Genomic DNA, 25,003 nt, shown 5'->3' on the forward strand with positions numbered 1-25,003 from the left:
AGATATATATATATATATACATAAAGTACACTAAAACTGCAGGTAAGGGCACTGGGGGGCAAACCAAGGTCAATTTATTTTATTTAGTAATGTAATCCAATAGGATTACAATATATCAGTGTGTTTGTGTGTTTTACTTTTTGAATTACCGCCTGTGCCACCCTTCTGCGACGCGACGCTCGTAGGGAACGGAAGCCGGGGCACACAGCATCAGGCGGAAGATCCAGCCACCATACACTGTTGGAATACATCGCGGGATCCTGGGGACAAGGTAAGTAACCTCTTCCAGGATCCAGCGACTTCTCCCTGGCGGTACCCTGAGTGTGGCTCGGGGTTACCGCTAATGGCACTGAAATTCCACCCCGAGCCACACTCAGGAATACCGCCAGGGAGGTTAAAAAAGTTAAAGGGTATTAAACCCAAACACAAGGATGTAATATATTGCAGCGTATCAGTCCCTAAATATGGTGACTGCATTTGTTTTCCTTTTTTTTTTTTAGGCTTTTTTTCCCCTTTATTTTCAGCTGGTGATCCAGCCAGAAACAAAAACACTTCTGGATGAAGTAGCAACTTGGAAACCTTAGGGGAGCAGCATTGTCATTCTGGGGAGAGGGTAGTGTTAGATTCACAAGCAGATTTAGATGGACTTGACTAACAAATTAAAGCAGTATTAAACCCAAACACAAAGATGTAATATATTGCAGCGTATCAGTCCCTAAATATGATGACTGTATTAGTTTTCCTTTCTTTAGGCTTTTTTTCCCTTTATTTTCACCTGGTGATCAAGCCAGTAACAAAAACATTTCTGGATGCAAAAAAAGGAGCAACTGAAATACCTTAGGACAGCAGCATTGTCATTCTGGGGAGAGGATAGTTTTATATTTCCAAGCAGATTTAGATGGACTTGACTAACAAATTAAAGCAGTATTAAACCCAAGACCTAAAATTTAATAAATTGCAGGTCGCCAATCCTTGTTGTGGCTGCATTAGTTTTCTTTTATTATTTTTTCCCTCTGTTTTCACCTGATGATCTGGCCAGTAGCATGCCCCCGCTCTTGATAAAGGAGCAAAGGGGCACCTTTAGACAGCACCATTGTTAAAGTGATTCTAAGAGCCCATTCACACTAGGGCGACTTATGAGGCGACTTGTGTCGCCCCAGGTCGCTTGACATAACAAAAGCAATGTTAATCAATCAGTGCCATCTTAATTGGCACTACTGAAGTCGCTCCGACTTCAGAAAAGGGTCCTGTTCTACTTTGAGGCGACCTGTGATCCGACTTGTCCCATATACTTCAATAGGAGTCGCCTCCTTATCTTAATTGAAGTGACTTGTGATCCGACTTGTGATCCGACTTTCCATAAAAATGGTATTGAACAAGAAAAAAAGAGCATATTTCTTATAATTTTTATTAAAACATGAATGCGGCTTCTCTCCACCTGGCTTTTTTTCTTGCAGGCATTTATCGGGCATTATTTGAGGCAGGCATGACTTTTTTTGGATTTAGTGTCTGGGGGGGTCTAAAAAGTGTACCTGTGAAATTTCAGCTCTGTAGCATGTCCAGAACCCCAACAAAATTAGCATTTTTCTTATAATTATTAATACAGCAATGTGGCGGCTTGTTTACACCTTGCCTTTTTTATTGCAGGCATTTATCGGGCATTTTTGGAGGCAGGCATGACTTTTTTTGGATTTAGTGTCTGGGGGGTCTAAAAAGTGTACCTGTGAAGTTTTATCTCTGTAGCATGTCCAGAACCCCCAAAAAATTAGCATTTTTCTTATAATATTTATTAGAACATTAATACGGCTTCTCTGCACCCGGCGTTTTTTCTTGCAGGCATTTATCAAGCATTTTTGGAGGCAGGCATTACTTTTTTTAGATTTAGTGTCTGGGGGGGTCCAAAAAGTGTCCCTGTGAAGTTTCAGCTCTGTAGCATGTCCAGAACCCACACTGAACCCACACTGCTGTATTAATAATTATACGAAAAATGCTTTTTTTTCTGGTTTTGGACATGCTACAGAGCTGAAACTTCACAGGGACACTTTTTAGACCCCCCAGACACTAAATCCAAAAAAAGTAATGTCAAGTCAAACTCTAACTTACACTGCAGCTACACAAGCAGTTACAGCAAGTTGTTTTTTTCCCTTTTGGGGTAAAATTTTTTGGGGAATAAATAAAAGTTGACCATTGTAAGCACCCCAGTCAGTGTTAAATGGTTTGTCTCAACACTCTAACTGATAAATTTGCAGGAGAGATTGTCCTGCTGAAAAACAAGAGACTTACTGGCGGGATCGCCAGGTGAAAATGAAAGAAAAGAAAACAAATGTGGCCATCACATCTAAGAATTGGTAAGCTGCAATATAATAAACGTTTGCTTTTGGGTTTAAGGGTTGGTTCACTAACTGCTGCACTGCAGCACAGTTGGTGGTGTGCAGTCTAATCCGGCTGAGATCAGCACAGATGCCGCGGTTTTATTTTTTTATTTATTTTTTTAATGAACTTTATTGAGATGTCAGACAGACATTTCATAAAGATCAAATGCCATTGCCTTGCACCGCGCTGCACTGAAAAAAAGTACAGCACGCAGTACTATTTTTCAGCGCATCGTGCCCACACATCGCGGCAATGTGTCACGTAGGAGCCAAGACATTTGGCCTTGTCTATGCGGTGGGAGTGCACTGGAAAAGTCGCCCAACACAGTCCCTCATCTGATGCGAACCAGCTCTAATATTACTTTAAATCCACACTCCAGCTAACACTTTAAAAAAAAGTTGGAGTAACATTTTTTATTTCTTTTATGATAAAAGTTTCACAAAAACTGATCATTGTAAGCACCCCTGTGATTGGTAAAGGGTTTGTCTCAACCCTCCAATTTGCTGGACAGCTTGGTTTGCTAAAGATCACCAGATCAAAATGAAGGAAACTGGCTTAAATAAAAAGAAAACGAATGCAGCCGCCGCAACAGCTGCAATATATAAAATATTAGTGTTTGGGTTTAATACCCTTTTAATGTTACACGTTTTAAAGGTTCTAGGTATAAGATGTTTTTTTGGTATAATAAAAAAGAAAAAAAAAAAGCATGTCATGCATGATGAACACTTTTTGATGTAATACTCCATCTGTCCTACTTGATGGTAATGAGATAGAGGGTATTTTTTTGTGTGCAAGGTTATATTTTAAGAGAGACAACAAGTGTTAAAACCAAGTAAAAAGGTAATATGATTTATATTATATTAACCTACGTATCAAGTAAAATAGATTGTCCTATTCAGCTAGAGCTGCAACCCTTAAGAGTTCCTACTCTACCATTTGTGAATATGACCCTTCTCGGCAGTGTTGGGGGTAACTAGTTACAAAGTAACTGATTACAGTAACTACATTACTTTTTTTGGTAACTAAGTAATGTAACTAATTACAATACTAATATTGGTAACTACACTACTTTACTAGGCTATAGGAAGTAACTACACTACTTTACAAGGCTATAGGAACGTGCTTTCCTGCATTACCCAAGCCGTGCGATACAATCGTTATTTCGAAGAATAGAGAGGGATGAAGTTTATGACTTTTTGTTGCACTTTATGTTTTATTCTGTTTTTTCAGGTTTTGTTCTCATGTTTCCCAAAGCCTGTGTTTATACAATAAACTCTATGCAGAAAGAGTGTCATGTATCTTCTTCTACACGGTCAATTAAGAAAGAGGAAAGTAAAGTAATAAGTAGTGAAGTTACTTTTCAAATGCAGTAACTAGTAAAGTAATCTCATTACAATTTACAGAAGTAACTAGTAACTAATTACATTTTTTGAGTAACCACCCCAACACTGCTTCTCGGTATATATTTGATTCATATACTTTTTTAATGAGCAAGAATCCAATTGGCCACATCATGCAGCTCTATTAATCAATGATTGTGTATGTGGCAAAGAAAGGAAAGATCTACTGATTATATCTCTGAGATTACTATTGCAGCCTGAAAGACAATGGTTCTGTCATAAAACTTGTCCCAGATTGCTGTTGAACATTTTGGACCGGAACCTATAAAAAGTTGGAGTCGGCATCAGAAAACAACATCTGAGTATGCAGGAATGCAAAAGATAAAGTAGATCATATTTTTGGAATGCAAAGATGTCCTGGATTCTCTTAGTTGATACATTTTATCTGTATGCATATGTTGCCATATTTCTTTGATGAGATCATTTTATCTGCAAATCCTTTCAAGATTTTCCATAGTTCAGTAAAATTCCATTTTGAAACATTACATTTAGCATAACACCTTGCAGATTTCCTTCTCAAGGCCAGCTCAACCCTGAAATATTTGAATGTTGCATTGTTGCTGGCAAGTTCAGTCAAAAGTTTGTTTGTTATGCCTTGATTGTTATGAATCAATAAAGACCATGTCTGCTCACTATTATTTTGTTTCGAACCAGTATCTGAATCATTTGAAGTGAAACTCCACATTCGTTGATTTAAGGACCAGGCCTTTTTCTGACACTTGTTTTTTACAAGTTTAAATTAGTAATTATTGCTAGAAAATTACTTAGAACACCCAAACAATATATATATATATATATATATATATATATATATATATACAGTGGGTACGGAAAGTATTCAGACCCCCTTAAATTTTTCACTCTTTGTTATATTGCAGCCATTTGCTAAAATCATTTAAGTTCATTCTTCTTCCTCATGAATGTACACATCGCACCCCATACTGACAGAAAAACACAGAATTGTTGACATTGTTGCAGATTTATTAAAAAAGAAAAACTGAAATATCACATGGTCCTAAGTATTCAGACCCTTTGCTCAGTATTTGGTAGAAGCCCCCTTTTGATCTAATACAACCAGGAGTCTTTTTGGGAAAGATGCAACAAGTCTTTAACACCTGGATTTGGGGATCCTCTGCCATTCCTCCTTGCAGATCCTCTCCAGTTCTGTCAGGTTGGATGGTAAACGTTGGTGGACAGCCATTTTTAGGTCTCTCCAGAGATGCTCAATTGGGTTTAAGTCAGGGCTCTGGCTGGGCCATTCAAGAACAGTCACGGAGTTGTTGTGAAGCCACTCCTTCCTTATTTTAGCTGTGTGCTTAGGGTCATTGTCTTGTTGGAAGGTAAACCTTCGGCCCAGTCTGAGGTCCAGAGCACTCTGGAGAAGGTTTTTGTCCAGGATATCCCTGTACTTGGCCGCATTCATCTTTCCCTCGATTGCAACCAGTCGTCCTGTCCCTGCAGCTGAAAAACACCCCCACAGCATGATGCTGCCACCACCATGCTTCACTGTTGGGACTGTATTGGACAGGTGATGAGCAGTGCCTGGTTTTCTCCACACATACCACTTAGAATTAAGGCCAAAAAGTTCTATTTTGGTCTCATCAGACCAGAGAATCTTATTTCTCACCATCTTGGAGTCCTTCAGGTGTTTTTTAGCAAACTCCATGCGTGCTTTCATGTGTCTTACACTGAGGAGAGGCTTCCGTCGGGCCACTCTGCCATAAAGCCCCGACTGGTGGAGGGCTGCAGTGATGGTTGACTTTCTACAACTTTCTCCCATCTCTTGACTGCATCTCTGGAGCTCAGCCACAGTGATCTTTGGGTTCTTCTTTACCTCTCTCACCAAGGCTCTTCTCCCCCGATAGCTCAGTTTGGCCGGACGGCCAGCTCTAGGAAGGGTTCTGGTCGTCCCAAACGTCTTCCATTTGAGGATTATGGAGGCCACTGTGCTCTTAGGAACCTTAAGTGCAGCAGAAATATTTTTGTAACCTTGGCCAGATCTGTGCCTTGCCACAATTCTGTCCCTGAGCTCTTCAGGCAGTTCCTTTGACCTCATGATTCTCATTTGCTCTGACATGCATTGTGATCTGGAAGGTCTTATATAGACAGGTGTGTGGCTTTCCTAATCAAGTCCAATCATTATAATCAAACACAGCTGGACTCAAATGAAGGTGTAGAACCATCTCAAGGATGATCAGAAGAAATGGAAAGCACCTGAGTTAAAAAGGGGTCTGAATACTTAGGACCATGTGATATTTCAGTTTTTCTTTTTTAATAAATCTGCAACAATGTCAACAATTCTGTGTTTTACCGTCAATATGGGGAGCTGTGTGTACATTCATGAGGAAGAAGAATGAACTTAAATGATTTTAGCAAATGGCTGCAATATAACAAAGAGTGAAAAATTTAAGGGGGTCTGAATACTTTCCGTACCCACTGTATATATATATATTTTTTAGCAGAGACCCTAGAGAATAAAATGTCGGCCATTGCAATATTTTATGTCACACTGTATTTGCGCAGCAGTGTTTCAAACACATTTTTTATGGAAAAAATACACTTTCATGAATTAAAATAAAAAAACCATAAAGTTAGCACAATTTTTTTTTTTGTATAATATGAAAGATGATGTTACGCTGAGTAAATAGATACCAAACATGTCATGCTTCAAAATTACATGTTTGTGGAATGGCAACAAACTACAGTACTTAAAAAACTTCATAGGCGACACTAAACTTTTTTTGCAGGTTACCAGTTTAGAGTTACAGAGGAGGTCTAGTGCTATAATTATTGCTCTCACTCCAACACTCGTGGCGATACCTCACATGTGTGGTTTGAAAACCGTTTACATATGTGGGCACGACTTACATATGCCTTCGCTTCTGCGCGTGAGCTCGGAGGAACATGGCGCTGAAATTTTTTTTTTTTCTTTTTTAGTATTTATTTTACTTTTTCACTGTCCCTTTCTATTATTTTTTTTTTTGGATCACTTTTATTCCTATTACAAGGAATGTAAACATCCCTTGTAATAGAAATAGGCATGACAGGTCCTTCTTATTGCAAGAGCTGGGGTCAAAAAGACCTCAGATCTCACATTTACACTTAAAATGTTTATTTACAATAAAAGCAATCATTGACAGACACAGCTCTTCATCTTCATGACCGTAGGGTTATGTTGCCCCCTACAGTAGTAGAACACTAGGCAGAGAAAAGCTTAAGCACGCCTATGGGGCAGCCCCTTAAGGTATACTCCCACTTCTTGCTATAGGTATTCAGTTTTTTGCTGCCTAGTCAGAAGTAAGGATCTAGTTCCTTGCTGGGATCTCTGGTCCTAGCTATTTTTTTCTTTTAAATGGATCTACTATCAACTGCTGGACTGGGCGATGAACTGGATAATCTAGATCCTTAGGGTCCCCCCCAGTTCAGTCAGCGAGCGCGTGCAGACCGCAGCTCAGCGCCAGGTGAACCGCAACATAACCCCACTGAATGGGGACTGGCCTGCGAGTTAAACATCTCGTGAGGGCGCATACAAACTGGCTTCTGCCTGAGTCACAGCGTTTCCTCCTGGCCGACAGCACCCACGTTACGATGGAGCGGTGCCCACCTTGTTCCAAGTGTGGTAAATAGCTGTCCCTCCTCTACCCCTGGTGGGTATTGGGGCAGACATGGGCCCCTCCCTGGGATGGTCAGACCCCCAGGTTCCCCACCTTCCCAATCGCGTCTCCCCTCCCCTCAGCTCTGTGGTCTCTGTGGCCCCATTTGCTCTTTCTGTAGTGGACTCTCTGGTTTCCAGGAGGACAGAGGCCTTAACCCGCCATATGTTCCCTATGGCTGGGTCGGCACTTAGGCCGGTGTTTACCATCACCCTGGTGTCACAAGCTATGACTGAATAGGCAAAAGTTTTATGCCGGGACCTAGAGGAGAAACAGCTCCCTCCTGGCAGATCAATTAGTCCAAGGGCTACAGTTCATCTGTGACGCCTCTTTGGATGGCGCTCCTTGCTTTCAAGACTGTCTGTCTCTGCGGTGGTCCTGCGGCGCATGATCTGGCTGAAATGCTGGTCCATGGACCAGGCTTCTAAGAAGGCCTTGTCCGATCTTCCATTTGTGGGAGATCGCCTGTTTGGAACTTCCTTGGATGACATCATTAAAGGCCTCAAAGGGGGAAAGAGTACTCTTCTTCCTCAGGCTTCCAAGGGTAAGGAATCCGTCACAGACGGGGACCCTCCTTTTCTGCTCACAAGCAGCCTTTTCGTTCCTCTGGATCTCAGGACAAGAGATCAAAACCCTTCAGGGCCTCCAATGGGGGTTCCAAGAAGTCTTGGTCGGGCAAATCAAGAGCGGGGTCTGCCAGGCCTGCGGACAAAAACTCCACTGCATGAAGGGGTGCCCTCACCTGTATTAGAGTTGGGGGGAGTCTTCGCTGTTTTCCGGACCTGTGGAACTTCCTAGTTCAGGAAAAGTGGGTCCACGAAGTCGATCAATCCGGCTACAAGATTGAGTTTTGATCATACCTGTCGGCAAGGTTCTTTCCTTACAACTTGCACTTATCCCTAGATCGCTTACAGGATCTCTATGGGACAGTGCAAGACTTGTTGTCTCAAGAAGTGATTCACCCAGTTCCAATGTCGGAACGCTTTCAAGGTTTCTATTCAAACCTGTTTATGGTTCCTAGGAAGGAGGGCAAGGTGCGTCTAATTCTGGACCTCAAGGCGCTAAACTGCTTTTTGCGGGTATAGAAGTTTTGAATGGAGTCCATTCGCACGGTGGTAGCATCCCTACATCAGGGGGACTTTCTCGCATCCATCGACATCAAGGAAGCTTACCTTCACATCCCCATTTGTATCGCCCATCAGCGCTTCCTCCACTTTGCCGTGGGCGAGGAGCATTATCAATTTGTGGCGTTACCCTTTGGTCTCGCCTCCGCTCCTCGGGTCTTCACAAAAGTGTATTTGGCTTCCTCCAGGCCTATGGCACACTTTTTTGGGTTGGCCGTGAGACCTGCTTCCCTAAGGGAATCTACCACTGCTTGTACTCGGGGCAGGTGCGAGTCCCAATCTGGGCTGTGGATGACCACATCATCCAAATAAGCAGCTGCGTACGAGCGATGTGGTCTCAAAGTTTTAGTCTCGATGTGTAGCTCCCTGTTACCTGGTTGGCTATGTTTAGCTTTTGGGAAGTTTATTATCTGTTGTTCCCACCCCTCATGTTTGACACTGCTTTGGGACGTCCCTACGGTCATAAAGATAAAAGAGCTGTGTCCATCTACGAACAAAAGAGAAAATGGGATTTTTGACTTGCTGTAAAACACATTTCTCTGATGGACACAGCACCTGCTCCTCTTAAGAATTGTTTTTTTTTCTTCTGACACTGCTTGTTACAAAACTGAATACCTATAGCAGGAATTGGGAGTATACCCCCAGGGACTGTCCCATAGGCGTGCTCAGGCTTTCCTCTGTCTAGTGTCCAACTCCTGTAGGGGGGGAGCATAATCCTACGGCCATGAAGATGAAGAGCTGTGTCCGTCAATGAACATCAGAGAAATGGATTTTACGGTAAGTCAAAAGTCCTATTTTTACATTTTGTACAAAAAAAATAAAACTTGCACTTTTAAGGCCGTTAGGCAAAAGTGATGTCAGAGGTTACTCTGGTCCTCCAGGGGCATAGTCGAGTGGGTGCCATCTTGCCCTCACTCGACTTCCTGCTGTTGATCCCTTGGGGAATCTGCCGCCGGGACCACTTTTATGTGAAAGAAGTTCACCCATTGTATAAAAAAATACTGGGGTTATGGCAGACCTGCGGTATTTACTGTCAAATAATGACGTACAGTGGGTACGGAAAGTATTCAGACCCCCTTACATTTTTCACTCTTTGTTATATTGCAGCCATTTGCTAAAATCATTTAAGTTCATTCTTCTTCCTCATGAATGTACACATAGCACCCCATACTGACAGAAAAACACAGAATTGTTGACATTGTTGCAGATTTATTAAAAAAGAAAAACTGAAATATCACATGGTCCTAAGTATTCAGACCCTTTGCTCAGTATTTAGTAGAAGCCCCCTTTTGATCTAATACAGCCAGGAGTCTTTTTGGGAAAGATGCAACAAGTCTTTCACACCTGGATTTGGGGATCCTCTGCCATTCCTCCTTGCAGATCCTCTCCAGTTCTGTCAGGTTGGATGGTAAACATTGGTGGACAGCCATTTTTAGGTCTCTCCAGAGATGCTCAATTGGGTTTAAGTCAGGGCTCTGGCTGGGCCATTCAAGAACAGTCACGGAGTTGTTGTGAAGCCACTCCTTCGTTATTTTAGCTGTGTGCTTAGGGTCATTGTCTTGTTGGAAGGTAAACCTTCGGCCCAGTCTGAGGTCCAGAGCACTCTGGAGAAGGTTTTTGTCCAGGATATCCCTGTACTTGGCCGCATTCATCTTTCCCTCGATTGCAACCAGTCGTCCTGTCCCTGCAGCTTAAAAACACCCCCACAGCATGATGCTGCCACCACCATGCTTCACTGTTGGGACTGTATTGGACAGGTGATGAGCAGTGCCTGGTTTTCTTCACACATACCGCTTAGAATTAAGGCCAAAAAGTTCTATTTTGGTCTCATCAGACCAGAGAATCTTATTTCTCACCATCTTGGAGTCCTTCAGGTGTTTTTTTTTAGCAAACTCCATGCCGGCTTTCATGTGGTTACACTGAGGAGAGGCTTCCGTCGGGCCACTCTGCCATAAAGCCCCGACTGGTGGAGGGCTGCAGTGATGGTTGACTTTCTACAACTTTCTCCCACCTCCTGACTGCATCTCTGGAGCTCAGCCACAGTGATCTTTGGGTTCTTCTTTACCTCTCTCACCAAGGCTCTTCTCCCCTGATAGCTCAGTTTGGCCGGACGGCCAGCTCTAGGAAGGGTTCTGGTCGTCCCAAACGTCTTCCATTTGAGGATTATGGAGGCCACTGTGCTCTTAGGAACCTTAAGTGCAGCAGAAATATTTTTGTAACCTTGGCCAGATCTGTGCCTTGCCACAATTCTGTCTCTGAGCTCTTCAGGCAGTTCCTTTGACCTCATGATTCTCATTTGCTCTGACATGCATTGTGATCTGGAAGGTCTTATATAGACAGGTGTGTGGCTTTCCTAATCAAGTCCAATCAGTATAATCAAACACAGCTGGACTCAAATGAAGGTGTAGAACCATCTCAAGGATGATCAGAAGAAATGGAAAGCACCTGAGTTAAATATATGAGTGTCACAGCAAAGGGTCTGAATACTTAGGACCATGTGATATTTCAGTTTTTCTTTTTTAATAAATCTGCAACAATGTCAACAATTCTGTGTTTTTCTGTCAGTATGGGGTGCTATGTGTACATTCATGAGGAAGAAGAATGAACTTAAATGATTTTAGCAAATGGCTGCAATATAACAAAGAGTGAAAAATTTAAGGGGGTCTGAATACTTTCCGTACCCACTGTCTATATACAGTGGGCAGTCCGGAAGTGGTTAAAAAAAATGTTTATTTTGTAGAACACATCTATAATCAGAAAAGATATTTAGCAAACTTCAATGTAGATTTTTGCCTTCTGTTCTCTGGATAAAGATTTGCTGTTGCATTAGCCTGCGTGAGTTTGCCTGCTGTAATAAATCAAGCAAGACCAAAAAATGATATATAGAAAACCCTTTACCCTTGAGGTACCTAAGTATAGTTTATACCTTGAAGTATCTCACTAAAGCTGGGTACACATGGATCAAAATTTTGATTTGTGTATATCTCTCACTGTTTGACAGAAGCTGATTGACTTCTGTCAAAAGGACCTGCTGGGAAGTATTTCATTCAATCAGTGGCTGTAACACTGATCAGTGTATGCGCCCCACTGTCAGATTACATTGTCCCATTGGGGGGATTCCTGTAACCACCTTGCTTGTGTTGATATATAGAAAAATCTGCAGCAAACAAAAGGGCAGAAATTAGATCCCAAATTTGTCACCTGCAGCCATTTTCACTGCCCATTCTACATCTGTATGCCAGTTGCTGACAGGCATCTGGCTTTGGGGTGCAGAGCATTTAAAGCATTATGAGTTCACTACACATGAATTTTACTTATTTAAGTAATGCATGCAAAAAATTGCATATAACGCATAAAAAATATGTAGGAAAAACATGTGAAAATACTTAAAAATACATATAAAAATAATTATATTTTAAGATGAAATAGTGTGAAGTGGCCCTTAAATTGGATCACATGGTGAGCCAAGATCAAACTGGTATGGAGCAAACTGATACAAAGCATTAATATTATAAATTCATATGTCAAATGCAAAATGATCAAAAGCAAAAAAAATAATAGTTCAGGCAATTTTTTTTGTTAGGAACCCTTTGCATGTACATGAATGCTACATAGTTGGTAAGGCTGATTAACCACTTGCCGACTAGTGGGCGTAGTTATACGGCGGCAGGTCGTCTATGTTATGCAAAACGACATACATGTATGCCGCTTTGTGTAGCAGTTAGTGTGGGCGCGTGCCCGCACCGATTGGCTAGAGGGGGAGCCAATTAACGGTTCCGGCGGCCGCAATGTCCGCCAGGCACCCGTGATCACTCCCCACGGAGACAGAACGGTGGTCTGTCGATGTAAACACAGCAGACTGCTGTTCTGTCAGTGATGAACAGAGGTCTCTGTGTTCCTCCTATTTAGGAACAGAGGTCTCTGTGTTCATCCAGTGAGCCCACCCCCCACACAGTTAGAAAGCATCCCCTAGGCACACATTTAACCTTTGATTGCCCCTGGTGTTAACCCCTTCCCTGGCAGTGTCAGTACAGTAACAGTGCGTATTTTTAGCACTGATTACTGTAGTAATGTCACTAGTCCCCCCAAAAGTGTCAGTTAGGTGTCCGATCTGTCCGCCACAATGTCACAGTCCCGCTAAAAATCGCTGATCGCTGCCATTACTAGTAAAAAAAATAAAATAAAAATGAAATAAATCTTTCCCCTAGTTTGTACACTTTAGTGCAAACCAATCAAAATACACATATTGGGATTTTTTTTACCAAAAATATAAAGCAGAATACATATTGACCTAAAATGATGAAAAAAATAGAATTTACCCTAAAATTAGAGTCCTCTGACAGTCGCCGCCCGATGGTATTAGCCTTCACTAATAGGAGCAAGGCTAGGCAGATAATTGATTATTAGGGTAATACAAAAAAACTTTTATACCTCGGCACGCCACTAGGGGGCCATCCTGAACCCAATCTGATATTACCTCAGAGTGTAGCAATCAGTACCGGAAGGCAAAAACTCCCAGATACAAAAAACCAGAGGGGCGGGGGGCGGCGACTGTCAGAGGACTCAGAGAAAATAATTTTACGGTAAGTTCTTACAAAAATTCTATTTTCTCTTGCGTCCTCTAACAGTCGCTGCCAGATGGTATTAGGGCATAATGGGACGTCCCAAAGCAGTGCATGTATGAGGGGTGGGAAAACAATGCAACCAACCCAGAAGGTAACGCAAACAGCCGGGCCAGTAACAACCTGAGCCCACAGGAAAAAAATGGAAACAAACCCAGAATAACAAAAGAAACACCCCAAGAAGGAGGGACAGTAAAAATAATGTCCCCTGAAAACAACCGCCGCACTCAAAACTGTGCGGCCAAAAGAAAAAACTTTGTGAAAGCGTGCACGGACAACCAAGTCGCCATCTTGCACGCCTGAGCCACAGAAGCCTGATGGCGAAAAGCCCAAGAGGCACTAACGGCTCAAGTATAATGGGCCTTTTTACCGGAAAAGGAGAAATCCTACCCTTAATGGCATAGGCCTGAACAATCGTCTGTCTGATCCACTTAGAAAAAGGTCGTCGTGGAGGCGGCCGATCCCTTCCGAGGTCCCTTAGGAAGAACAAATAGAGAATCAGACTGTCGAACATACTCCGTGGCGGACAGGTAAATCTTGACTGCCCGGGCCACATCCAGGGAATGCAAGGCAAATCCCTTAGGATGCTTGGGCCGCGCACACAGCGAAGGCAACACGATAGGTTCAGTGAGGTGGAACGAAGAAACCACCTTGGGAAGAAAAGACTGGTTCGGTCGCAAAACCACCTCATCTCTATGAAATACCAGAGAAGGAGAGCGGCAACTCATACACTCTGCGAGCCGACGTGATGGCCACCAAAAAGGCAACATTTAGGGACAACACAACAGAGGAATCTCTCTGATGTTCTCGAAGGGAGGTTGTTGTAACACAGAAAAAACCTAATTCAGATCCTAGAGAGGTAAGGGAGCTCTCCTCGGGAGAGCCAAATGCCGCACCCCTTGAATGAAGGTGCGGACCAAGGAATAGATGGCTAAGGCCGACAACTGACCCTTGACCATAGTCAGCGCCAGACGCTGATCCATGCCCTTCTGCAGGAAGGGCAAGACCTTCGCCACGGAGAGGGAGCGAGGATGAAAACCATGCGCTTCGCACCAAGCAATATACGCTTTCCAGGTGCGGTGATAAAACTTCCTAGAAGTCGCTTTTCGAGCCTCTAACAAGGTAGGGATACCCGCCTGTGGAAGACCTCTATCCCGCAAGACCCGGCTTTTAACAGCCATGCCGTTAAAGCCAGAGACTGTAAAGCAGGATGGAAGATCAGTCCTTGAGACAGAAGTCGAGGCCAGTCCAGGGCCACGAGAATGACTAACATGCGTTCCGACGCCAACCTGCAAAGGAACCTGGACAACAGTTGAATCAGAGGAAAGGCATACATCCGCCGAGAGTGATGCCAAAGCACCACCAATGCGTCTGCGGCGTCCGCCAGAGGATCGCAAGTTCTGGCCACAAGCTATCCACCTTATTGTTGAGACAGGACGCGAACAGATCCATGTTCGGGATCCCCCACTGGGCGCACAGGAGGCCAAATACCTCCGGATGCAGGGACCATTCCCTTTGGTCCAAGGTCTGGCGACTCAGATGGGCCGCTTGCCAGTTATTCACACCCGGAATGTGAACAGCCGAGACATGCGATTTGGCCCATGATAGAATCTCGGCCACTTCCCTGGGTTCCCCCTTGGTAATTGATATAAGCCACAGCCATGGCATTGTCCGTCTGTACCCAGACCGGACACCCCTGAAGTAGAGCTGACCACCGGAACAGACAAAGTATGATTGCTCGGAGCTCCAAGACGTTTATCGGCAGCGAAGTCTCCCCCGCCGACCACGTCTCCTGGGCACAAAGTGCGCCCATAACTCCGCCCCAGCCTGACAGGCTGGCAACCGTGGTGAGAATCGACCGCAACAGAGGCCGGAAGGTCTGGTCCTGCACCAAGGACGGCGACTGGAGCCACCACAAGAGACCCGACCGCACTGGGCGACTCAATGACATCCGCCTCTCCAAGGACTGAGGCGTCCTGTTCCACCTGTCCAGAAACTCTGCTTGCAGAGTCCTGGGGTGAAATTGAATAAACAGAACTGTTTTGAAGGCGAAACCATCAGGCCCAGAACCCGCATGCAGGTCCGCAAGGAGGAGAGATCGTTGTCCCTGAGAGACCTGATCTCATCCCGCAGAGTCCCGAGTTTGTTCTCCAGAAGGAAGACCCGAGCTTGAGCAGAGTCCAGGACCATCCCTAGGTACTGAAGACAAGTTGAGGGAGTCAGAGCCGACTGCTGAAAATTGATGGTCCACCCGAACTCCTGGAGTGTCTGAACCGACACGGCAAGAGCGCTGGCCAAGGTCACACATGAGCCCGACCTTACAACAGGTCGTCCAGGCAACCGAGGATCGCAATGCCCCGTAAATGCAGCAAGGCTAGAACCGGAGCCAATACCTTGGTAAAAAACCTGGGAACCAAAGCGAGACCGAAAGGTAACGCCACGAACTGGAAGTGCTCCCCAGATATCACTGATGACCCCCGAAAATAGGGATGAGTAGATACGCATCCTGCAAGGCGATGGAATCCAGGAAGACTCCAGGCCTCAACGATGCCACCACCGACCAGATCAAGTCCATCCTGAACTTCTGTACCCGCACAAAGCGGTTCAGAGACATCAAATCTAGAATCCGACGCACCGCGCCTTCTTTTCTGGGCACTGTGAACAGGTTGGAGTAAAACCCGCAAAACTTATCCCATGGAGGAACGGGTACAAAGACCCCTTGGATAAGCATATCGTGCACTGCCCCCAGAAGATCCCCGAGACGATCGAGGAACAGCTGGAGATTGGACGGAAAAACCTGTCTGCAGGACGAGATCGAACTCGATCTTGTACCCTGAGCGAATCCGCTCGTGAACCCACCTGTCCTGAATGCCGGACAACCAGGGCTCCCGAAAGCAATGCAGACGTCCCCCTTCCCCGACAAAGGGTGAAGTCGTCCCCTCAGAAAGAGGTAGACTGGGCCACCGAGCCAGACTGACCGGCTTTTGGCTGACCCATCCACGGCTTCTTGTGGCAACCGGGAGGTCGGAAGGGTCTACCCTTCTCCTGCGTCCCAAGGCACGAAAGGGAATCAGTTGAGTCTTGAAGGAGGGCCCCGGACGCATGCAGGGGGGCTTACCCTTAGAAACCTGGGGCAACAGAGTACTCTTACCTACCAGTGAGCCTCTTCTTAATTAACTCATCTAGAGTTTTCCCAAAAAGACGACCCCCCACATAGGGAACCTCAGAAACCATCTTTTTGGACGCGTGGTCAGCCGACCAGCTCTTCAACCAGGTCATGCGGTGGAGCGTGGCCCCTACCGCGGACAACCGGGCGACCAACGGGGCCTCATCCAAGGCTGTGTCGCACAAGGACCTCCCAGTCTGGGTGCAATCCACCATAGTAAGGGCAGGCGGAAAGGTCGACTCCAGAGTGCTGCGAAGCACCTTGGATCATGCCGCGAGAGTCTGATAGGCCATCACCGAGGCCAAAAAACAGCGTTTAACAGGGAAACCTCCACCAGAGAAACGTGGCGGGCGAGTGCTTCCACACGCCCATCAGCAGGATCCCTGAATACCGAGGAATCCTCTACTGGCTTTAAAGTGGACTTATACAGCCTAGACACAGCGTGATCCACATTTTTGGGGACACCGTTCAACGTTTGTCCCCCGCCCCCAAAATTGGATAGCGGAAGGAAAAAAAACACTTAGGCACCACCAACATGTGCCTATGCACCGCCACTGGTCATTTCACTCCCGTGAAATTCCACAGGGCAGGGAGAAAACCTGACCTGACTTCTGGGCTCTTCCGAACCCCAAAAACGGACCGCTGACTTGACTGAGACGGCTCATTGTCAAGATATAGAGTTTATTTTTAACGTCGCTAAGGGAAACATCCATCGTAGCGCGTGTACCCGCGTTACTGAGGAGGAGGATGCCTCCTCCTCCCCCTCAGAAGCGGAGGACCGGGACCCCTCAGGGGGACCACTGTCTGTGGCAACCAAGAACAGCAGATATAGAGGTAATGGCAGAGGTTTCAGGGTGGACCCGAAGCCCCCACCAGGCCTGCAGGGGATTTGCTGGCCTAGGAGTCCATTTTTGCCCAAAAAATTAAAAGGGACGCTGGCCCTTTAAATCGGCGGTTCCCACGGGACCCCCCCCCCCCCCCCCACAATCTGCACTAACTGAAAGTGCCCCCTCAGAAAACACACCAGCAACAAGTAAAAAACGTTTTGGTGGAAAAATGACAGAAGGATTAACAAAAATCCCCAGCCTGTCAGCACATTTTTACACAGGAGATGTGTGAAGAAGGAGGAAGGGACCTCATACCGCTAGAGGCCCAGCCCTCGAGCCCAGACAAAAGGTGCCTATTGAAACTCAATGTAAAATGTCACAGGAAAAATGACCGCTTGCCCTTACTAGGCATTTGCCCACATCCAAGATGGCGCCCGATAGGGAGCATGTGCAGAATCCTAAAATGGCTGCTGTCCTCACACAGAGCTTAGAATTTGCTCACCATAAAACATGGCGGCTGCTCCAAAAGGCGGCAAAACACATTCTGGCTATCATCGGGGACCCCAGGGAGACCCCTACAGCACCCCACACAGCGCCACCAGCGCGAGCAGGGAGGAAGGGAGAACAAACAACCCAGCCAGAAGGGGGATACTACAGAGACCACCAGCCCTGCTATCCCATAAGAGTGGGCCCACAACCCCCCAATGTCCCCAGGGACAAGGGGGTAACAGTACTCCCCAGTCCAGGAAGCGGGCACCGCTCAGATATGGGAGACCTCCCACCCTAAGTGGGGTAGCCGTCAGCCAAGGAGGGATGCTGGCAACATGTGGGCGATCCGGGTTGAGACACCCTCAGCGAAGGCGCAGCTCCGCAGGCTCGTCCCCTATCGGACGGGCACTGTCGTTGCGAGGCCTGGGCGTACCAGTAACCTGCGATGCTCGTTGGCAGGCTGGGACTCCATAAGGATCTATAATACCCAGTCCGAGGCCCAGCTCTGCAGTCACTTGTAGTCCTCCAGGAAAGGAATCCCTGACTAACTAGTGATAGTGAGAGAAATAAAAATTTATTGTGCAAAGAAAAACACATACATTCAGAAAAAACATAAAGAAAACTGAGACCCAAAGTCCCAGTCAGAAAACACCTAACCAGCTCCTGAGCTAGGCAGCGTAAAACTGAGGTAATATCAGATTGGGTTCAGGATAATGGCTGAGGGATGGCCCCCTAGTGGCGTGCCGAGGTATAAAAGTTTTTTTGTATTAACCTGATAATCAATTATCTGCCTAGCCTTGCTCCTGCAGAGGGCGCAATTACCCATTAGTGAAGGCTAATACCATCGTGCGGCGACTGTCAGAGGAGGTAAGATAAAATGTGATTTTTTTTTTTAAAGATTTTATTGGAAATGTTTTTATAGTAGAAAGTAAAAAATATTGTTTTTTTTTTTTTTTTTTCAGAATTGTTGCTCTTTTTTGTTTATAGCGCAAGAAATAAAAGAGGTAAAAATATAAGAGGTGATCAAATACCACCAAAAGAAAGCTCTATTTGTGGGGAAAAAAGGGCATCAATTTTTTTTGGGTACATTGTCACATAACCGCGCAATTGTCAGTTAAAATAACGCAGTCATTAAGGGGGTAAAACCTTCCAGTCCTTAAGTGGTTAAAGACACCAGTCCATCCAGTTCAACCTGTAATGCATGAACTTTCACATGTGCTAATTTACATTTTAATGTGTTACAGCACCTTTTTACACTTTAAAACAGAATTTCAGCCTCTGAAGATTTTTTAGATAAAAATACCCCCGGGACAGTCAGGGCTAGTGCATTTCATAATGGATAGCCTCTGAACTGTCCCAGGTTGCACTTACCTTTTAGAAGAAATACTTACCTTGAAAATGTCTTGTCCAGCGCTGCCAGCTCAGGTGTGGGCAGCTGAAGCCAGAGCGTCCTCTTCGGCATCCTCTTCCGTGTCCTCTTGGGTCCCAGAATGCCCTGCACCGGCCCCGCTCTTCAGTTCCGGTGAAGGCGCATCATCCCTGCACAGCTTCTGGGCATGCCCAGAAGCTGTTTAGCAGGGAATGACGAGCGGGGCCGGTGCAGGCGCATTGATTCCTGGGAGCAATGACGTTCAGCTCCCAGGAGTCAATGCAAGCAGGAAGAGAGGGCGTGGGCTGCGGCTGCAGAGGGAGGAAGTGGAAGAAAGGTTAGTATATTTTCTTCAATAACAAGGTAAGTAAACAAAAAAAAATCGGGACTATCCATTTCTTTTTAAGTTGATTGTCAGCAAGCGGATGGCCCAAAGTGTTTTTTGAGGCCGGAACTCCGCTTTAAGGCTTCACACCATTGGACTGATAGGGTCTGCCTGTCCGTTTCTTAGGCAGACCCGAACAGGCCACCCATTGCCCTCTATGGGGCTGCGGATGTCAGCGGATGTGTCCGCTGACACCTGCCGGGCATCCGATCTAACAAAATCCGCTGAATATGATACATTTGCCAAACGTCCCGCGGGTCGGATCGAATGACAACCGGATGGAAACAGAAATGCAGTCCATTTCCATCGGACTGCTCCAAAAAGGAGAGTGGCTCTGTCCTTGTCCGCTCTGCATAGTGACAACACAGCCCGGGACAGAGCACGGATGTAATCGCTAGTGTGAACGAGGTTCAAAAAAGTGACAAATTCCCATTAGGAATATTCATTATAATTATTTTTAGGTCTGATTCTCTGTTCTGGTGATTGTGAAATTGTTCAGCCTCCTCATGTATAATCTAGTGGTGTAGTACTGTAAGATGATTATGCAGACAGAAGATTTTTTTTCCACTGTGAGCTGGTAAACAATAAGTTATTGCTGTAGGGCCAGGTAGGAAAACATCTGCTATGCTGGTTAGAGATGATGAATGAGTTTAGTGGAAACAAACTCATTGTAAATAATGGTTATAGTGGCTTCATTTATCACTTCTAGAACAGGCTTTTTTTCACATTTACTTTCATCATTCTTCCTTGAAAACAAATGAATCCACCATAAAAATACATTGAAGAAACTTTCTAGCAGCAAGTGATACTCAGTCCCGAAATTTTGTAGAGGATTTGAGTAGACTTTTGAGTGTATACTGTATTGCCCACTGTATACTGGTAAAGTATTTCATTTTGATATGCAGCTAGATCTTATGTCTGTTGGTTTTGAAACATTAAGGCTCGGTTCACACTAGATGCGGTGCGAATTTACAGCTAATTCCCTGTAAATCTGCACCGCATCAAAATCGCAACCCGTACATGCAAACCAATTGCGGAGTATATGTTAAGTTAACAACACCCCATAATCGGTTTGCAAAATGCAGTGTGATATGCAGAATCGGATTACATGGGTGTTAACACCCATGCGATCCGATTCTGGTGTGGACAAAAAAAAAGACTCTGCACGAGTTTGGTGCAATTTGATCCATACAACTACATGACTCGAATCGCACCCCAGAGACATGTATGTAATTCGCACAAGAATGTGCTGTGATTCCTGTGCAAGTTACATGCAGTGTCCCGCATCACAGCAGTGTAAACCCTGCCTTAATTATGGCACCATGAGGTCAGGAATGGTAGTTTTTAGCATAAAGCTTCCATGCAGTGATCAATGCCCTGTCCTAAGACCTCCCCCACATCAGCTCACTCTTTCTAAACTTAAAATAATTCATTCTAGAACCCTAACCCTAAAACTTATCCTCCACATGGCATTAACCCTCAGAGCAACCGTCCATGTAATCCTAACACTACCCTTCACGCTCATCCTCCACATAACCCTAGCATTTATCCTTACACCACATACATTCAAGTAAGAAAACAGCAAAGGGAGACAGTGGTGGGGAAAGATCTGGGTGTTCTTGTAGAGCGTAGGCCTAATTTTAGTACCAATGCCAAGATGCAGTTTCTAAAGCTAGCAAAATCCTTTCTTGTATTAAAAGAGATATGGACTGCAGAGAGAGAGATATTAGTTTACCCCTGAACAAATCATTAGTAAGACCTCCTCTGGAATATGCAGTTCAGTTTTGGGTGCCAGTTTACAAAAAGGATATCGGAGAACTGGGGAAAGTGCAAAGAAGAGCAACCAAACTGATAAGTGACATGGAGGAGCTCAGCCAAAAAAAAAAATTAGCTGAACGGAATTTATTCTTCCTTGAGAAGAGGAGATTACAGGGGGGGATATCATCAACATGTATAAATACTGTACATAAGTGTTCCATATAGTGAACTTGGTGTTAAGTTATTCATTTTAAGGTCATCAGGGAGGACGGGCGGCATTCTTTACATCTGGAGGAAAAGAGATTTAACCTCTGCATAAAGAAAGGCTTCTTCACAGTAAGAGCTGTGTAAATGTGAAATATACTCCTTCAAGAACTAGTTCTGGCCAGCTCAGTAGATTAAAAAAAAGGGTGGGAACGGCCAAAACGTCCCCTTGTGCTCCCTAAGCGATTTGCTATGCGGTACCCCTATGAGAAGTCCCTTTTTAAAAAGTGGACTGTTCCACCGGTGGTGGACCCTCCGGTCTCCAGATTGAACAAAGCAACCATGATCCCGGTTGAAGAGTCCCCGGCCTTTAAGGACCCAGCTGACAGGAAAGAGGATGCTGGGGCCCACAATATGTACACCCTGGTTGGTTCGGCACTGAGGCCGGTAATTACCATTGCACTGGTGTCGCAAACTCTGACCGAGTGGGGTAAGCTTTTACGCCGTGACCTGGGGGGGAGTAGCTCCCCCCTACCTTTGGTGAGCTGGCGGACCAGTTGGTCCAGGGGCTGCAGTTTACCCCCTACTTTTATCACTTACCAAAGGTCCATAAAGATCCCCTGCACCCTCCAGGTAGACCTATTGTTGCTGCAATGAGCAGTATTACCAGTGGTCTCTCCCAATTTATCGATGTTTACTTACAACCTCTCGCCCAAAATCTGCAATCTTATATACGAGATTCTGGCCACTTATTGGAACAGATCATCCCATACAGATGGGAAGATAGTTACTCTTGGTTGTCCTTGGACGTTAGCTCATTGTACACATCCATTCCCCACAATATAGGCTTACAAGCCATTCAACATTTTCTTCTTGAAGACTCCTCTCTACATCATGATCAAGTGGCTTTTATTTTGGATGCGACACAGTTTTGTTTAACCCACAATTATTTTCAGTTTGAGGACACATTTTATTTACAGATAAACGGCACAGCTATGGGCGCCAATTTTGCCCCGTCGTACGCAAATCTTACGATGGGTTATTGGGAATTGAGATATATTTGGCGGAACAATCCGTTCGCTAAACATATTGTCTTCTTTGGGCGTTACATCGATGACATTATCGTCATTTGGGATGGCTCTGTCTCCCAGATCGACGACTTTGTCGGGCATTGTAACAACAACTCCCTGGGCCTCTCGTTCACATTTGCCTCACATCCTGATTCTATGCCATTTTTAGATTTGGAACTTGGACATGAATCTCATCAGATATATGCCAAGAATTACATCAAACCTACGGGTGGTAATTCATATCTTCATTTTAACAGTTGCCATCACCCCCAATGGACAAAGAATATACCCAAGGGCCAATTTTGTCGACTTAGACAGAATTGCACTAGAGATTCGAACTATTTAGCTCAAAGTGAACATCTGAAGCAAAAATTCTCAGAAAAAGGGTACCCAGAAGATTTAGTCAGTCAAGCCTTTGAGACTTATCTTCCAGGTAAACCCCCCAGTTCTAGGGTTACTACTGACCATCACCCGGTCCGATTTGTCACCAGGTTTCATTGCCAATATAGAAAAATGGAAAAAATTCTGGTAAAACAAGATCCCTATCTGAACTCCGTAGTTTTGGACAAACCTAAAGTGACATATAGGAGAGCTACAACTTTGAAAAATAAGATAGCGCCAAGCAAATTAAAGAGAACTAAGACTACCAACCGCTTGCCATGGATGATTCCTTTAAAAGGCATGTATGCGTGCCGAAAAAAGCTGTGCAAAATGTGCAATTTTGTGCGACACGGCCAAAAAGACTTTACACATAACAACAAAACGTATGTCTTGGAAAATTTTTATAATTGTTCAACTGAATACGTGGTGTACTGTCTGATATGCCCGTGCCAACTGCTCTATGTAGGTCGCACGATTAGACCAGTCAGACAACGCTTTGGAAAACATCGCCGCCTCATTGAGGGGGGATGTGATCTCCATAGCGTCCCGCGACACTTTCTAGAAATCCACAGTAAATTTACTGAGGGTCTAAAAATCTGGGTCATTGAAGCTATCCCCAAAGAATTACCAGAAGGTGAACGTTTTTCTAAATTGTGTATGCGAGAAACCTTTTGGATTTACACATTGGATGCTCTCGCACCTCGAGGGTTAAATGAAGAGCTTGATGTACATACCATCTTATAATGTTGTGCCCTAAGCCTGAGTTTTTTATAATATTTTTTATAATATTTTCCTAATATTTTATAATTTTTTATATATTTATATTTTTACATTCTGATGCTTTTATAGATATATTAAAATATCTTGTTTTTTTCTCTTAGGTCCATGTATAAGTAAATTATAGGGATCACAAGTATACTTGCAATATACTGATTTTTGTCTTTTTATTATGTGATTTTTATTCTATTTAATGGTTTTAATGCCCAATCAAATCCTTGTTAATGGCGGTTTCACGATCATTCATATAATTTTTTTTTATGTATTTTATTTCACGTATTGTTGTTTCCATATAACTCTAGGGGTCCTCAGTGAGCCTAGGTTAGCCTGGGTTCTCCTAGTTTTATCTTATCCTATTTTTATTATTCAATTATTTTCTTTACTAAGCATGAGATTGATGATCAATTGTCTTTTTATTTTTGTTTTTCACATATTTCATCGATTGAACAGACTCCACATATGTGCCGCTAATGTTTTATATTAATGTAGTGATTAATTGCAGTTTTATATAGTATTGCCTGTCTATATGTGGTTTTAAATCACTAACAGGTTCCCTTTCTCCTGGGCTGTGTCCAATTATCCTTTATTGTGCACCATATATATTCCCTGGAATAAACACGGCTTCACAGCACCTGAAGAAAGAGCGCGCAGGGCCGTACGTGACCCAGCGCATGCTCAGAAACGCGTCGTGCATACCGTGCATATTCCACACACCATACATTCCCTGGTGACGAGGCCGCGTTCCAGCTTCCACCGCACATCGCAGCCGCTGCCTTAGACGCTGACCGCCGACTGCTGGAGGAGGTAGCCGGCTTCCTTTTCTCCTCTGATCAGCGATCAAGCTTCTGAACTGCTGCACACGAGTGGATGGCACCTCCCAGAGGAATTCCTGATGTCCATGACTTGACACAGCTCGATGACTTTGGTTTCTAGTGAGTTTATATTACCTATGCCTTGTTATTAATAAAGACTGTCTGCACTTAGAGCGCTCTCTCTCTTTTTCTTTTGCAGTTTATCTGTGATGCCTCTTTGGATGCGGCTCCCTAGTCGCTAGGCTCTTTGTTTCAGCAGTGGTCCTTGGGCGTATTTTTTGGCTACAGTGCTGGTCTGCGGACCAAACTTCTAAGAAGGCCTTGACTGATCTTCCTTTTCAAGGAGATCGCCTGTTTGGAGCTACACTGGATGACATCATTAAGGGTCTCACAGGGGGGAAGAGTACCTTTCTTCTGCAGGCTACTATGGGCAAGGACCCTCGTCGCCAACGTGGGCCATCCTTCTCGGCTCATACGTTTTTTCGTCCCTCAGGGGTGACTGACAAGGGATCGAAGCTGTTCAGGGCCTCTGGTGGATCCAAGCGAACTTGGTTTGGCAATAATATCCAGACCTGTGGACAAGGCTCCTTTAG

Source organism: Pelophylax lessonae (assembly GCF_965119305.1).
Source record: "Pelophylax lessonae genome assembly, chromosome: 6".
NCBI classification, from domain to species: Eukaryota; Metazoa; Chordata; class Amphibia; order Anura; family Ranidae; genus Pelophylax; species Pelophylax lessonae.